General features: G+C 42.1%; 1 protein-coding gene and 1 pseudogene across 1 annotated transcript in view; one reads left to right on the top strand and one right to left on the bottom strand.

Moving 5' to 3' along the window:
• Positions 1 to 16,429, bottom strand: part of NKX2-8 (NK2 homeobox 8) — a 74,480-nt gene that overhangs the window by 36,223 nt on the left and 21,828 nt on the right. The gene's annotated exons all lie outside the window — the stretch shown is intronic.
• On the top strand, positions 11,842 to 12,473 carry LOC122455201 (annotated as a pseudogene).

The raw sequence follows: 16,429 nt of genomic DNA, 5'->3' as shown, positions 1-16,429 counted from the left end.
TAGAAGTGATGAGAGCAGACATCTCCACTTTGTTCCCAGCCTTTGAGGTAAAACATTCAGAATTTCACCACAACGTATTGCATTAACCACAGCCCTTTGTTGATTCCCTATTTCAGGTTTGGATGTGCTCAGTCGCTCAGCCGTGTCCAACCCTTTGCAACCCCATGGACTGTAACCCGCCAGGCTCCTCTTGTCCATGGGATTATCCCAGCAAGAACACTGGAGTGGGTTGCCATTTCCTTCTCCAGGGGAATCTTCTTGACCCAGGGATTGAAGCCATGTCTCCTGCATGGGCAGGTGGATTCTTTACCACTGTGCCACCTGTATATTTCCTTCCATTGCAAGCCTATATAAAGTTTCCATTATGAATAGATTTTGGACTTCATAAAATGTTTTTCCCCTCTGCGTTGTTTCAGATAATAATATGATTTTTCTTTTTGAGCTTACTGATATGGTGAACTACACTGACATATTTTCAGATGTTGAAGTAATCTTGTACTTCTTTGATAAATCTCCCTTCATTGACAGTCCTGATTTATTATTTTTATATATTACTGAATTTGATTTACCAGTATTTTGTTAAGGATTTTACACATATGTTTATGAGGGTTTTGGTTCAGTAGTTTTCTTGTAATGTTCTTATCTAGTTCAGGGATCAGGGTAATACTGACTTAATAAAATGGGTTGGAAAATGTTTATTCCTCTTCTATTTTCTGGAAGAGTTTGTGAAACCAGTAATTTTAAACGCATCTGTTTTTATTTATTTTACCCCTGACCTTCTAGCCTCACCTCAGGGCCTTTGTACATGATTCTTTGAAGTATTGGGTTGGCTGAAAAATTCATTCCTACAACATCTTACTTTAAAGTTGTCTTTATTGAACTAAGAAGGCAAGGATTTACTTCACACAGAAAGGTTCAAAGGCCCTTAAAAAGAATCTGCCTACAGTGCAGGAGACCTGGATTCAACACCTAGGTTGGGAAGATTCCCTGGAGGAGGGAAGGCATGGCAACCCACTCCAGTATTCTTGCCTGGAGAATCCCCACGGACAGAGGAGCCTGGTGGGCTACAGTCCATGGGGTCGCAAAGAGTTGGACATGACTAAGTGACTAAGCACAGCACAGCACATGAGAGAAAAACAGGAAAGAGAGTTTTACATCTCGGAAGATGTGTGACATGTGTGACATAAGGCCCCTGTGTGACAGCCCCACATGACAATGGCTACTTAGCAGAGGCAAAGGACACAAAAATCTACTCCTGCAGGAAAGCAAGGGTGTGCAATGCCAAAGTAAAAACCTTCTCCTTGCTAAGTGTGGTTCCATCTACTCATGTTACCCTCCAGAGCCTTCTGCCTTGAAATCCAAAACCTTCCAGTGAGCCCGAACCCTTCAGGCCTGGAATAAACCTACATTTGAACATGGTTTAAACACACAGGCCAGTTCTTTGAGAATCCATATGTTTTTGCTATCGTCTCCTAATTTGCCAGAAGCTAGACAAGTGACAGAGAGCCATCCAAGAGGATGGAAGAAGAAAAGGCCTCGTGCAGGCCTGTGATGTTGCCCTCCTTTCCCTTCAGCCTTTTTCTCGGGAGGCCCAAGTCCTCCAGAGGCTCCCTCTGCATCACGAGAGAAAGGCTGAAAGGGAAGGAGAGCAACATCACAGGCCTGCACAAGGCCTTGTCTGCACGCGGCAGCTTAGGCCCCAGTCCTGGCTGACTCTCTCACTGCTCCCCAGGAAGGGCAATTCTGGAAGATCTGGTTATCGGTCCACTTTCTTGCAGCAAACAGAGGATGCACTCAAAGAAGGTTGATGGCAGGTTGAATAAGCAAGCTCTTGGCCAAAGTGTGGGCAGCAATGGGCTAGCCACGGTGGGGCTCCGTTACTGCCCCTGCTCTGAAGGGAAGAGGTGAACCTGGCTTCTGAAACATGAACAGAGCAACTTGTGTGAAGAGGCTCTCCTGACGAGACCTGTAGCCCCATGGCCCGGGTCCAGGGAAGGACACGCCCACCCCCATCTCCTGCTGGTGTCCCACACCCACCAAACCCCAGGGAAGGCAGACAGTCAGGGGGCAGGGGAGCTGTGGCGGGTCCACACAGGTGAGCCTTGTCGGGCCCTGAGTTGGAAGAGGGGGGTAAGGAGCGAACCCAGATGGACAATGGCAAGACAGCCAGGGATATCTGTATACCTCAGAGCCTTGCCTGTCTTCTCAGCCCCTCGTCACTGGGCTGATGGGCTTCTCTACGCCCTTCTTGGCATCTAAGCCGGGGAGGGAAAATCTCACCATCTCTGGATGGGAACCAGGGGGCCTACCACTCGGTGCTGGCTCTTGCCTCAGCAGCTGGGCCACCAGCTGGGGGCAGCCGAAGAGGAGCCAGAGCCATGCTCATTCCCTCCCCCAAAGAGAAGAATCCCTGGAAAAGGCTCACTGGCGGTGAGCAAAGTTCAGCCCTACTCAAGCCTGTTAACATCCTCTAGCAGCCAAGGGCACTGGAAGGGGGCAGAAGTCAGGAAAATTCCAAGAAGTTTTTACTAAAAATAAATAGCCGCCTCTTACAAGATGCCCAGCCATTAATTAGCCGCAGTACTTCTATAAGAGGAGAGGCCCTTTGGCTACAGAATACGAATTTTTAAAACTAAGCTTCATCCAAAGTGGCAATTAAGGGCTTCACCCAATCATAATAAACCTTGGTCTTCCTTTCCTAAGCGAGCTCCGCATCTTGCTGCCAGAACAAACCCATCAGCTCATTCCTGGTTTCCTTCTTAAAACAGAGCAGAGCCACACGCTCCGCAGAGTGAAGGCCCACGGGCTGCCCTCGCCAGGTTCCCCGTGTCACCGGAGCAGAGCTGACACGGGTGCAGCAGACCCCATGCGTCCTTCAGCCCAGGTCCACAGGACTCCTTCCACAGAGGCCATGCCGCTTCAGGGCTTAAGGACACAGGCTTTGCAATCATCGTCTTGGTGTTGGCAGGCACTGAGCAAGAATCTATGCTCTTTTCCTTCATGGCATTTATCAGAGTTTGCAATTTTACATGTAACAGGGACAAGCTTTCTTATCCTGTGTATATTCTCTGCCTCTTTCCCTTCCCGCACTCTGCCCCCTAAAGAAAATCCTGGCTTATCCACTGGGCACAGTCCTTTCTCTTCCATCTCAGAGTCAGCGTGGGGAGCTGGGTGTGAAGCTGCAGCAGGAGGCACAGAGCGAAATGTTGGCAGAGCCGGGCCGAGGTGCAGTGGGCAAGGCCAGTGGAGAAGCAGCAGAGAGTCGGGGCCTGAGAAGCAGAAGCAGGTGAGATGCAGGACTCCACTCTGCCAGGCCAGAAGGGAGCCCCCTTGTGGTCATATATAACCCTGTCTCAAATTAAGCCAAATTTGGATTGTGGTAGAAGCCAAACAGAAAAAGTCACAGGCAGTGTGGCCCTACCCGCCTGCCAGCATGTGACTTGTGGACAAGAAGATGTCCATCAGAAAGAAACAAGAATGAAGGGGAGGGGCGCGGTAAAAAGCTAGTTTTAAAAAGTCCTAAGGACCTCCCTTGGTGGTCCAGTGGTGACCCCACTGCCAATGCAGGGGACAAGGGTTCAATCCCTGGTCCTGGAAGATCTCACATGCCATGAGGCAGCTGAGATCCTGTGCCACAACTACTAAGTCTGCACTCTGGAGCCTGGGAGCTGCAGCTACTGAGCCCACGCACTCTAGAGCCTGTGCTCTGCAACAAGAGAAGCCAAAACAATGAGAAGCCTGCACACCACAACTAGAGAGGAGCTCCCACGGGCCGCAACTGGAGAAAGCTGGGAAGCAGCAGTGAAGACCCAGGGCAGCCAAAAGTAAATAAATAAATAAATTTTTAAAAAATAAAAAAAATATTCTGGTGGGTTTTTTTTGTTTGTTTGTTTTTATGTTTTTTTTTTAATGTAAAAAAAAAAAAAGTCCTAAATTGGGAGTTGAGAGGGAATGAGGAGGAGCAGCTGCCAGTAGTGAGGAGGAACTTGAGAATGGCTGAAACTGAGAGAGGTGATTCTGAAGATGTTTTGCTGTGCATTAAGTATGGACTCCTGCAGCCACTATGGGAAACAGTATGCAGGTTCCTCAAAAAACTAAAACTTGAGTTGACATATGATCTAGCAGTCCAACTCCTGCACTCCTCCTGTATATATATATATATATATATATATATATATATATATACACAAAACTATAATTTGAAAAGATACATGCGGTCCTATGTTCATAGCAGGACTATTTACAATAGTCAAAACATGAAGCAACCTTAATGCCCGTCAACAGATGCCATTTGCAGCAACATGGACCTAGAGATTATCATACTAAGTGAAGTAAGTCCGACAGAGAAAGACAAATACCATGTGATATCACATATGTGGAATTTAAAATATGGTACAAATGAACTTAGCTACAAAACAGAAACAGACTCACAGACACAGAGAACATACCTGTAGTTGCCAACAGAGAGAGATGGATTGGGAATTTGGGATGAGGCAGATGCAAACTATTTTTTTAAATTATCTTTTTATTGAAAGATAATTGCTTTACAGAATTTTGTTGTTTTCTGTCAAACGTCAACATGAATCAGCCACAGGTATACATTTATCCCCTGCCTTTTGAACCTCCCTCCCATCTCCCTCCCCATCCCACCCCTCTAGGTTGATACACAGCCCCTGTTTGAGTTTCCTGAGCCATACAGCAAATTCTCATTGGCTATCTATTTTACATATGGCAATGTACGTTTCCATGTTACTGTTTCCATACAGCTCACCCTCTCCTCCCCTTTCCCCATGTCCATAAGTCTACTCTCTATGTCTGTTTCTCTATTGCTGCCCTGTAAATAAATTCTTCAGTACCATTTTCCTAGATTCCATAGAATACAATATTTATCTTTCTCTCTCTGACTTACTTCACTGTGTATAATAGGTTCTAGGTTCATTTATCTCATTAGGATTGACTCAAATGTGTTCCTTTTTATTGTGTACATGTACCACAACTTCTTGATCCATTCATTTGTCGATGGATATCTAGGTTGCTTCCATGTTTTAGATATTGTAAATAGTGCTGCAATGAACAATGGGATACATGTGTCTTTTTCCATTTTGGTTTTCTCAAAGTATATGCCTAGGAGTGGGATTGCTGGGTCAAAAGGTGGTTTAATTTCTAGTTTTTTAAGGGATCTCCATACCATCTTCCATAGTGGCTGTATCAATTTACATTCCCACCAACAGTGCAAGAGTGTTCCCTTTTCTCCACACCCTCTCCAGCATTTATTGTCTGTAGACTTTTTGATGATGGCCATTCTGACTGGTGTGAGGTGATATCTCATTGTAGTTTTAATTTGCATTTCTCTAATAATGAGTGAGGTTGAGCATCGTTTCATGTGTTTGTTAGCCATCTGTATGTCTTCTTTGGAGAAATGTCTGTTTAGGTCTTTTCCCCACTTTTTGATTGGGTTGTTTGTTTTTCCGGTATTGAGTTGCATGAGCTGCTTGTATATTTTGGAAATTAATCCTTTGTCAGTTGTTTCATTTGCTATTATTTTCTCCTTTCTGAGGGTTGTCTTTTCACCTTGCTTATAGTTTCCTTTGCTGTGCAAAAGCTTTTAAGTTTAATCAAGTCCCACTTGTTTACTTTTGTTTTTATTTCTGTTACTCTAGGAGGTGGGTCATAGAGGATCTTGCTTTGATTTATGTCATTGAGTGTTCTGCCTGTTTTCCTCTAAGAGTTTTATAGTTTCTAGTCTTACATTTCAGTCTTTAATTCATTTTGAGTTTATCTTTGTGTATGGTGTTAGGAAGTGTTCTAATTTCATTCTGGACATGTAGCTGTCCAGTTTTCCCAGTACCATTTATTGAAAAGGCTGTCTTTGTCCCATGTAAATCCTTGCCTCCTTTGTAAAAAATAAGGTACCCATAGATGCATGGGTTAATTTCTGGGCTTTCTATCTTGTTCCATTGGTCTACGTTTCTGTTTTTGTGCCAGTACCATACTGTCTTGATGACTGTAGCTTTGTAGTATAATATGAAGTCAGGAAGGGGATTCCTCCAGCTCCATTCTTCTTTCTCAAGACAGCTTTGGCTATTTGGGATCTTTTGTGTTTCCCTATGAATTGTGAAGTTTTTTGTTCTAGTTCTGTGAAATATGCCATTGGTGATTTGATAGGAGTAGCATTGAATTTTAGATTGCATTTAGTAGTATAGTCATTTTCACAATATTGATTCTTCCTACCCAGGAACATAGAATATCTCTCCATCTGTTTATGTTGTCTTTGATTTCTTTCATCAGTGTCTTACAATTTTCTGTGTACAGTTCTTTTGTCTCCTTAGGTCAGTTTATTCCTAGATATTTAATTCTTTTTGTTGCATTAAATCTGTTAAATTCATTTGTTGCTTTTAATTATTTTCGTTGCAATTCTTTTTGGTGAATGGGATTGATTTCTTAACTTCTCATTCTGAATTTTCATTGTTAGTATATAGAAATGCAAGTGATTTCTGTGTATCGATTTTTTATCCTGCAATTTTGATAAATTCGCTGAATAGCTCTAGTAATTTTCTGATACTATCTATAGGGTTTTCTATGTACAGTATCATGTCATCTGCAAAGGGTGAGAGATTTATTTCTTCTTTTCTGATCTGGATTTCTTTTATTTCTTTTTCTTCTCTGATTGCTGTAGCTAGGACTTCCAGAACTATGTTGAATAACAGTGGTGCAAGTGGACACCTTTGTCTTGTTCCTGATCTTATGGGGAATGCTTTCAGTTTTTCACCATTGAGAATAATGTTTGCTGTAGGCTTATCATATATGGCCTTTACTATGTTGAGGTAGGTCCATTCTGTACCCATTTTTTGAAGAGTTTTAATCATAAATGGGTGCTGAAACTTGTTGAAGGCTTTTTGTGCATCTATTGAGATGATCATATGGTTTTTATCTTTCAATTTGCTAATATGGTGTATTACATTGATTGATTTCCGTATATTGAAGTATCCTTGCATCCCTGGAATAAACCCAATTTGATCACAGTGTATGAGCTTTTTGATGTGTTGCTGAATCCTCTTTGCTAACATATTGTTGAGGATTTTTGCATCTATGTTCATCAGTGATATTGGCCTGTAGTTTTCTTTTTTTGTGTTGTCTTTGTCTGGTTTTGGTATCAGGGTGATGGTGGCCTCGTAGAATGAGTTTGGAAGTGTTCCTTCCTCTGCAATTTTTTGAAAGAGTTTCAGAAGGATAGGCATTAGCTCTTCTCTAAATGTTTGATAGAATTCTCCTGTGAAGCCAACTGGTCCTGGGCTTTTGGTTTTTGGGGAGATTTTTGATCACAGCTTCAATTTCAGTGCTTGTAATTGGGTAGTTCATAATTTCTATTTCTTCCTGGTTCAGTCTTGGAAGATTTAACTTTTATAAGAATCCGTCCATTTCTTCCAAGTTATCCATTTTATTGCCATATAGTTGTTCATAATAGTCTCTTATAATCCTTTGTATTTCTGCATTGTCTGTTGTAACCTCTCCTTTTTCATTTCTAATTTTATTGATTTGATTCTTCTCTTTTTTTCTTGATGAGTCTGGCTAAAGTTTTGTCAATTTTGTTTATCTTCTCAAATAACCAGCTTTTAGTTTTAATAATCTTTACTATTGTTTCTTTCATATCTTTTTCATTTATTTCTGCTTGGATATTTATGATCTCTTTCCTTCCACTAACTTCAAGGTTTTTTTTTTTGTTGTTGTTCTTTTTCCAGTTGTTTTAGGTGGAAAGTTAGGTTGTCTATTCTATGTTTTTCTTGTTTCTTGAGATAAGATTGTATTGCTATAAACTTCCCTCTTAGAATGGTTTTTGCTGCATCCCATAGGTATTGAGCTGTTGTGCTTTCATTGTCATTTGTTTCTAGAAATTCTTTGATTTCCCTTTTTGATTTCTTCAGTAACTTGTTGGTTATTTAGAAACATGTTGTTTAATCTCCATGTGTTTGTGTTTCTTACAGTTTTTTTTTTTCTTGTAATTGATATCTAGTCTTATAGTGTTGTGGTTGGAGAAGATGCTTGGTACAATTTCAATTTTCTTAAATTTACTGAAGCTTGATTTGTGACCCAAGATGTGGTCTATCCTGGAGAATATTCCATGTGGAGACACTTGAGGAGAAGGTGTATTCTTCTGCATTTGGATGGAATGTCCTGAAGATATCAGTGAGATCCACCTCACCTAATGTATCATTTAAGACTTGTGTTTCCTTATTATCATACGCAAGGTGAAAAGACAGCCCTCAGAATGGGAGAAAATAATAGCAAATGAAGTAACAGACAAAGGATTAATCTCAAAAATATACAAGCAACTCCTGCAGCTCAATTCCAGAAAAATAAATGACCCAATCAAAAAATGGACCAAAGATCTAAACACACATTTCTCCAAAGAAGACATACAGATGGCTAACAAACACATGGAAAGATGCTCAACATCACTCATTATCAGAGAAATGCAAATCAAAACCTCAATGAGGTACCATTACACGTCAGTCAGGATGGCTGCTATCCAAAAGTCTACAAGCAATAAATGCTGGAGAGGGTGTGGAGAAAAGGGAACCCTCTTACACTGTTGGTGGGAATGCAAACTAGTACAGCCACTATGGAGAACAGTGTGGAGATTCCTTGAAAAACTGGAAATAGAACTGCCATATGACCCAGCAATCCCACTCCTGGGCATACACACTGAGGAAACTAGATCTGAAAGAGACACGTGCACCCCAATGTTCATTGCAGCACTGTTTATAATAGCCAGGAAAGGGATGCAATCTAGATGCCCATCAGCAGACGAATGGATAAGGAAGCTGTGGTACATATACACCATGGACTATTACTCAGCCATTAAAAGGAATTCATTTGAATCAGTTCTAATGAGATGGATGAAACTGGAGCCCATTATACAGAGTGAAGTAAGCCAGAAAGATAAAGACCAATACAATAAACTAATGCATATATATGGAATTTAAAAAGATGGTAACGATAACCCTATATGCAAAACAGAAAAAGAGACACAGATGTACAGAACAGACTTTGGGACTCTGTGGGAGAAGGCGAGGGTGGGATGTTCTGAGAGAATAGCATTGAAACAAGTATACTATCAAGGGTGAAACAGATCACCATCCCAGGTTGGATGCATGAGACAAGTGCTCAGGGCTGGTGCACTGGGAAGACCCAGAGGGATGGGATGGGGAGGGAAGTGGGAGGGGGGGTTCAGGATGGGGAACACATGTAAATCCATGGCTGATTCATGTCAATGTATGGCAAAAACCACTATAATATTGTAATGTAATTAGCCTCCAACTAATAAAAATAAATGAACAACAAAAAAAAGGACTTGTGTTTCCTTATTAGTTTTCTGTTTTGATGATCTGTCCATTGGTGTGAGTGGGGTGTTCAAGTCTCCTACTATTATTGTGTTACTGTCAATTTCTTCTTTTATGTCTGTTAGTGTTTGTCTGATGTACTGAGGTGCTACTATGTTGGGTGCATAGATATTTACAATTGTTATATCTTCCTTTTGGATTGATCCCTTGATCATTATATAGTGTCCTTCCTTATCTCTTGTAGTCTTCTTTATTTTAAGATCTATTTTGTCTGATATGAGGGTTGCTACTCCAACTTTCTTTTGCTTCCATTTGCATGGAATATATTTTTCCATCCTCTCACTTTCAGTCTATATGTGTCTTTAGGTCTGAAGCGAGTTTCTTGTAGACTACATATATATGGGTCTTGTTTTTGTATCCATTCAGCCAGTCTGTTTCTTTTCCTTGGAGCATTTAGTCCATTTACATTTAAAGTAATTATTGATTTATATGTTCCTATTGCCATTTTTAAAAATTATTTGGGGTTGATTTTGTAGATCTTTTTTCTTCTCTTGTACTTCTTGACTATATAAGTCCCTTTAACATTTGTAAAGTGGTTTGGTGGTACTCAATTCTCTTAACTTTTGCTTGTCTGAGAAGCTTTTTATTTCTCCATCAATTTTGAATGAGATCCTTGTTGGGTACAGTAATCTTGGATGTAGATTTTTCCCTTTCAGTACTTTAAATAGATCCTGCCATTCCCTTCTGGCCTGCAGATTTCTGCTGAAAGATCAGCTGTTAAGCATATGTGGTTTCCCTTTTATGTTACTTGTTGCTTCTCCCTTGCTGCTTTTAATATTCTTTCTTTGTCTTCAGTCTTTGTTAGTTTGATTAGTATGTATATTGGTGTGTTTCTCCTTGGGTTTATCCTATATGGGACTCTTTGTGCCTCTTGGAATTGATTGACCATTTCCTTTTCCATGTTGGGGAAATTTTCAACTATAATCTCTTCAAAAATTTTCTCATACCCTTTCTTTTTCCCTTCATCTTCTGGGACCCCTATAATTCGAATGTTGGTGCATTTGATATTGTCCCAGAGGTCTCTGAGACTATTCTCAGTTCTTTTCATCTTTTTACTTTATTCTGTTCTTCAGAAGTTATTTCCACCATTTTATCTTCCAGTTCACGGATTCGTTCTTGTGCTTCAGATATTCTGCTATTGATTCCTTCTAGAGTATTTTTAATTTCAGTAATTGCGTTGTTTGCCTCTGCATGTTTATTCTTTAATTCTTCTAGGTCTCTGTTAATTGATTCTTGCATTTTCTCCATTTTGTTTTCAAGGTTTTTGATCATCTTTACTATCATTATTCTGAATTCTTTTTCAGGTAGTTTGCCTATTTCCTCTTCATTTATTTTGACTTCCATGTTTCTGGTTTGTTCCTTCATTTGTGTAGTATTTCTCTGTATTTTCTTTTTTTTTTTTTTTAAACCTATTGTATTTGAGGTCTTCTTTTCCCAGGCTTCAAGGTTGAATTCTTTCTTCCTTTTGGTTTCTGCCCTCCTAAGGTTGGTCCAGTGGTTTGTTTAAGCTTCGGATAGGGTGAGATTTGTGCTGAGTTTTTGTTGTTGTTGTTTGTTTATTTGTTTGGTTTTCCTCTGATGGGCAAGGCTGAGTGAGGTGTAATCCTGTCTGCTGCTTATTGGGTTTGTATTTTTGTTTTGTTTGTTGTTTAGATGAGGCGTCCTGCACAGAGTGCTGCTGGTGGTTGGGTGATGCCAGGCCTTGTATTCAAGTGGTTTCCTTTGTGTGAGTTCTCACTATTTGATACTCTCTAGAGTTAGTTCTCTGGGAGTCTAGGGTCTTGGAGTCAGTGCTCCCACTCCAAAGGCTCAGGGCTTGACCTCTGCTCAGGAACAAAGATTCCACAAGTGGTTTGTTATGGCATTAAGTGAGATTAAAACAAATACCAGCCCCCCCAAAAAAACACAAATACCCCAAAACAATAAACCAAAGATGAACCTCAGACAAATGACAGTTACAAAATCAAGCAAATAATAATTAAAATAATGGAATACACACATATACATATACACCCATGAGCAAAGTCAAAACAGTTCAACAAAAATAAAGTACAACAGATTGATCTGGGGAACAAAAGAAATAAAAAATTATATTAACCAGTTAAGAACAAAACTAACTAAAGCATAAACTGGAAAACAAAACTAAAGCAAGGTGCCAACTGGGGAATAAAGCAATGAAAACAAAACTAACACATATGTTGAGAGGAATGGAAAGAAAGAATAGATATGCCAAGTTAAACAGAGGTAGATGAAGAAGATTTATATACATTAAAGATTAACTGCAAGGGGAAAAGAACAGTAGGAAAGGCAAACAAAGAAATACATGTAGAAAAAAAATATAATAGGTTTAAAAAATTAAATTAGGCCAGAGCAAAATGCAAGTGGGGGGAGCGGCAGTGGCTCAGCAGGGCCAAGGGGACGCGTGGGCAGTGGCTTCGCCATGTCGCATGGCCACAGTCACGGCGGGCCGGGTGCCACTGCGCCGCCAAATGGGAGCAGCCGCCAGAGCAGCGCGGCCCAGCCTACGGCCTGTACCTGCGCGTCGACCCGGAGCGGCTGCGGTGCCTCAGTGAGAGCTGCGCGGGCAGTGGCCTCCTCATCTCCAAGCTGCGAGAGGAGCGGACAGACGGCTCCAAGTTTGCGGAAAATGATGCAGATGAACAGCTTCTGTTTAATATTCCATTTACAGGCAATGTCAAGCTCAAAGGCATCATTATAATGGGAGAAGATGATGACTCACAGCCCTCTGAGATGAGACTGTACAAGAACATTCCACAGATGTCCTTTGATGATACAGACAGGGAGCTAGATCAGACCTTTAGTCTGAACCCAGATCTTACAGGGGAAGAGTATACTACAAAAATGTCTTGTTTTCCAAATGTCTATCCTTTCTCAATTCATAGTTCAGAAAACTCTGGAGCCGATACCACAAAGGTCTTTTATACTGGCCTGAGAGGAGAATGGACTGAGCTTCGCAGACATGAGGTGACCATCTGCGATTATGAAGCATCAGCCAATCCAGCTGACCACAGAGTCCATCAGGTTACCCCACAGACACACTTTATTTCCTAAGGGCTAGCCAAGACTCCAACAGAGGCATTGTCAGTGAAGACGTATGACATCCTGCTGGGAAGCACAAAGAGAGATGTAGCTCCAAAGAGAGCTGGCTGCCACAGCTTCTTTCAAGCTTTGTCTCTGGGGCATGCTGCAGAAACCTGACCTATGGAAGTCACCACATCCCCAGGAAGGGTTGTATGGGTGCCAAGGGACAATTGTGGTTCTCTGGGGCCTTACAGAAATTGGATCTTGGACTGGTCAGTATCTGGCAGCCATGGATAATGCCTGCCTTCCCAGTTTATGTGGCCATGGGATCCCCATTGTCTTGTTGTTTTGTGGCAGGATTATTGTGTGACTTGTTTTTTAAAATGGAAACTATTCCTGGGCTGCAGTAAACTTTCTGAAGCCTCAGCATTGTGTTTGCCTTAACCATCAGGAGGGTCTCCAACTAGAAATACTTGTCCCTGATTGCTCCTTCTCCCTGTCATCTTTCAACATTCTTGTCAAATTGCCCAGGTTGGAGTTGTCTGTCATGCACCAGTGTCCCACGGTATAGCCTGAAGAGCAGGAATCTCCTGATGTTGGTTTATAGCTTGAGAGGGCCTTTTCCCCCTCTTGCCCAGGTAAGCAGTCTAAGGAGAGCATGGGCATTGTTTCTGTGTTTGGGGGTATCCTGGCCAGGGTAAGATTGGGACTTTGATATGCTTCTCTTTGGGACATCCTTAATGTTTATCAGCTTCTAACTGGTGTTGTAAGCCCAAGGGCAGAATTTGGAGATCTCAGTTCTTCTGTTCATGGCTTTTTATTCACTGTGACTAATAAGCTTCCTAATAAATCCTTGCCAGACTTAAAAAAAATTAAAATTATATAAAAGAGAAAAGAAAAAAAAAGGAAGAAGAAAGAAAAAAGGAAAACTCCACAGAACTGCAAAAGCCCAATGTATAGGCAAGGTTTATAGCAACAATAAAAAGTGTGACTTAATATACACACATACATATACACTCATACACAAAATAAAAACAGTCCAACAAAAATAAAGTACAACAGATTGACCTGGCGAAAAAAGGAAACCAAAAATTATATCTACCAGTTAAGAACAAAACTAATTAAAGCACAAACTGGAAACAAAACTAAAGCAAGGTGCCAATTGGGGTATAAAGCTATGAAAATAAAACTAACAAATATGTTGAGGAAAGAAAGAAAAGAAAGAATAGATACACAAAGTTAAACAGAGGTAAATAAAGAAGATTTATATACATTAAAGACTAACTGGAAGGCGAAAAGAACAGTAGGAAAAGCAAACAAAGGAATAAATGTATAAAAAATAACAATAAGTTTAAAAAATTAAAAATTAAAACAAGAGAAAATTTAAAAAAAAGGAAAACTCCGAAGAACTGCAAAAGTCCAACTGAGAGGCAGAGATTTATAACAACAATAAAAAATGTGACTGAGGAGAAAAAAAAAAGCTCAAAAGCTTAATTAGATTTCACAGTGCCAATAAAATCAACAACTACAACAGAGAGGGGGGAAAAGGACAAAAAAAAATCCAAAAGAATCTATAGAACAAATCAAACCATAAGAATAATAAATGTTTTCCTTGAATCACTGCTGTCAGACTCCTTTCCTTACCTTGCAGTCCACCTCACCTCCCTAGGAGCCCTCCAACACTGTGCTGGTCTCTGGACCTGCTGTGGGGGCAGCTCAGGTTCTAATCTGGTCCTGCTCCTCTGTGTTCTTGCCTCCAATGTCCACAGCTACCAGAACTAGTGTGTTTCCTTTGGTGGGAGCTCTCAGTGACCTTTTATATATTCCATAGACACAGAGTCTGCCTAGTTGATCATGCGGATTTAATCTGCAGTTTGTACAGCTGGTGGGAAGGTTTGGGGTCTTCTTCCTTAGCCCCACTGCCCCTGGGTTTCAGTTGTGGTTTTACTTCCACCTCTGCACGTGGGTTGTCCACTGGGGTTTGCTCCTGAGGCTGCCCTGGAGGACTTGGGCTTGCCCTTGTGAGGGCCAGGTGTGGAGGTGGTGCAGCTGCCTGGGTCACAGCGGTTCTGGCAGCACCAGGTACTCAGGGGGGTTGGCGTCTAGGGCAGCAGGAAATAGAGTGCTCTAGAAGGGCATGGCAACCAGTATTGGCCAATACGCTCCAGTATTCTTGCCTGGAGAACCTCCCTTCCTGACAGAGAAGCCGGGCAGGCCACAGTCTACGGGGTCGCAAAGAGTCAGACACGACCAAAATGATCCTGTGCACATAGATGCCAAACTATTTTTGCCTGTGGCAGCTCTGCCCCAGTGAGAGTTGAGCGTGAAGGTGGCTCAGCTGCTTGGCTTGCGGGGACCCTGGCGGCGCCAAGTGTGCAGGGACACAGATTGCCTCCCCTGCAGGAGTTGTGGCCCTGTCAGAGTCTTTTTTCGAGCCACTTGTAGCTGGTGATTGAAGGCCTCTTTGGCCAGTCTTTCTCTGTAGCTCCGCCCATTCAGGCACTTAGAGGCTCCCTTGCCTGGGTCCTTCTCTGTTGTTCTGCACGTCAGGCACATAGAGGGGCACCCTGGCTGGGGTCCTACTCTATAGTTAGGTGCATCAGTCACTTAAAAGAGCACTCTGGGTGGGGTTCTACTCTGTGGTTCAGTGCATCAAGCGTTTGACGGGCCAGTGTCTCTATTGTTTAGCTGCCAGTGCTGGCATGTGGGGAGGGAAAGGCTGTGGTGATGGCTCCACCCTCTACATGTGACTCAGCAGTATCACCTTGCTTCCATGGCTGCTTGGCTTTCCTCCACCGGCATTTCCCACCACAATGTCTTCCCTCACATCCCTTCAATCCGTCTCTCGGCAGTCAACAGCAGCCCTCACCCTGGGATTGCTCCACAATCCCTAAACTCCAGCTCCTAGCTGCTGCTCCTTCCAGGAGACCCATGTTCCTGTCTGGGGTATGTATGGCTGCGACTCTGATTCTCATCCCATTTAGGCTGCCACAGATCAGTTGTTTCACTCTCAGCCTTAAATGTTCCTCCCCTGACTCAGACAATTGCCCTGATGTGGGGATTGGACCCCTGCTTCAGTTCCCCCACCCACCGAAGGCAGGTCCAGTTCTACTAACACTCCTGTTTTTCCCCCTAGTTCCTTCATCCTATCAACTTTTCCGTGGTTCTATATATTCTTTTCCACTGGTCAGGAACTCCTGTCCGCTCTCGGCGGGTGTTTTGCATGCAGTTCTGTGTCTGAAGGTGTATTCCTGATGTATCCGTGGAGAGAGATGTACTCCACGTCCACCTACTCCTCCGCCATCTTGTTCCTCCAAACTATTATATATATATATATATGTGTGGCTGTCATGGCTAACGCCATGGCAGGCAGCCTAGATTAGGAGTAGGCCTGGTTTCCCAGGGTAACATAATTATAAGGCCTCCTGGAGCCAGCCAATCAACATATGCCTAGCCAGAAGAAAGGGAACCTATCAAGGGAAAGCTGAAAGCCCCACGTTGGGCCAACAAAAATTACCTTGCAACTGTGTAACCAATCAGCTTGCACCAACTACCCACTGTGTAACCAGTCCGATTGCGCCAACTACCTGCTGCTTATTTTGACCTAATAAATACCCGAGAGAACTGGGGCTCGGGGCCTTTCGTCCTCACACACCTGGTGAGGGCGGGAGGCCCTGGCTCGAGTCAGTAATAAATTCCCCTATTGCAAGTTGCATTGTTTCGAGGAGTCTTCTTTCCCGACCGGGGACTCGGACTACGGGCAGAACATGTATATATATAAAATGTGTATTAGTTTCTGAATCGCCAGAAACTAATACACATTGTAAATCAATTCTACGTCAATAAAGTAAATTAAAAAAAGAAAACCTGTGAAATCTTGGGCTAGTCATCTAGATAAGTGTAGGTTGCCTATAAAATGGGACTCAATAATATTTTTTTAAAATGTGTTGGGAGTTGTGAATTTCAAATACGATAAAATTATTTGA

Source organism: Cervus canadensis, chromosome 17, assembly GCF_019320065.1.
Source record: "Cervus canadensis isolate Bull #8, Minnesota chromosome 17, ASM1932006v1, whole genome shotgun sequence".
In the NCBI taxonomy this organism is placed as follows: Eukaryota; Metazoa; Chordata; class Mammalia; order Artiodactyla; family Cervidae; genus Cervus; species Cervus canadensis.
This window is presented reverse-complemented; position numbering and strand designations above follow the sequence as displayed.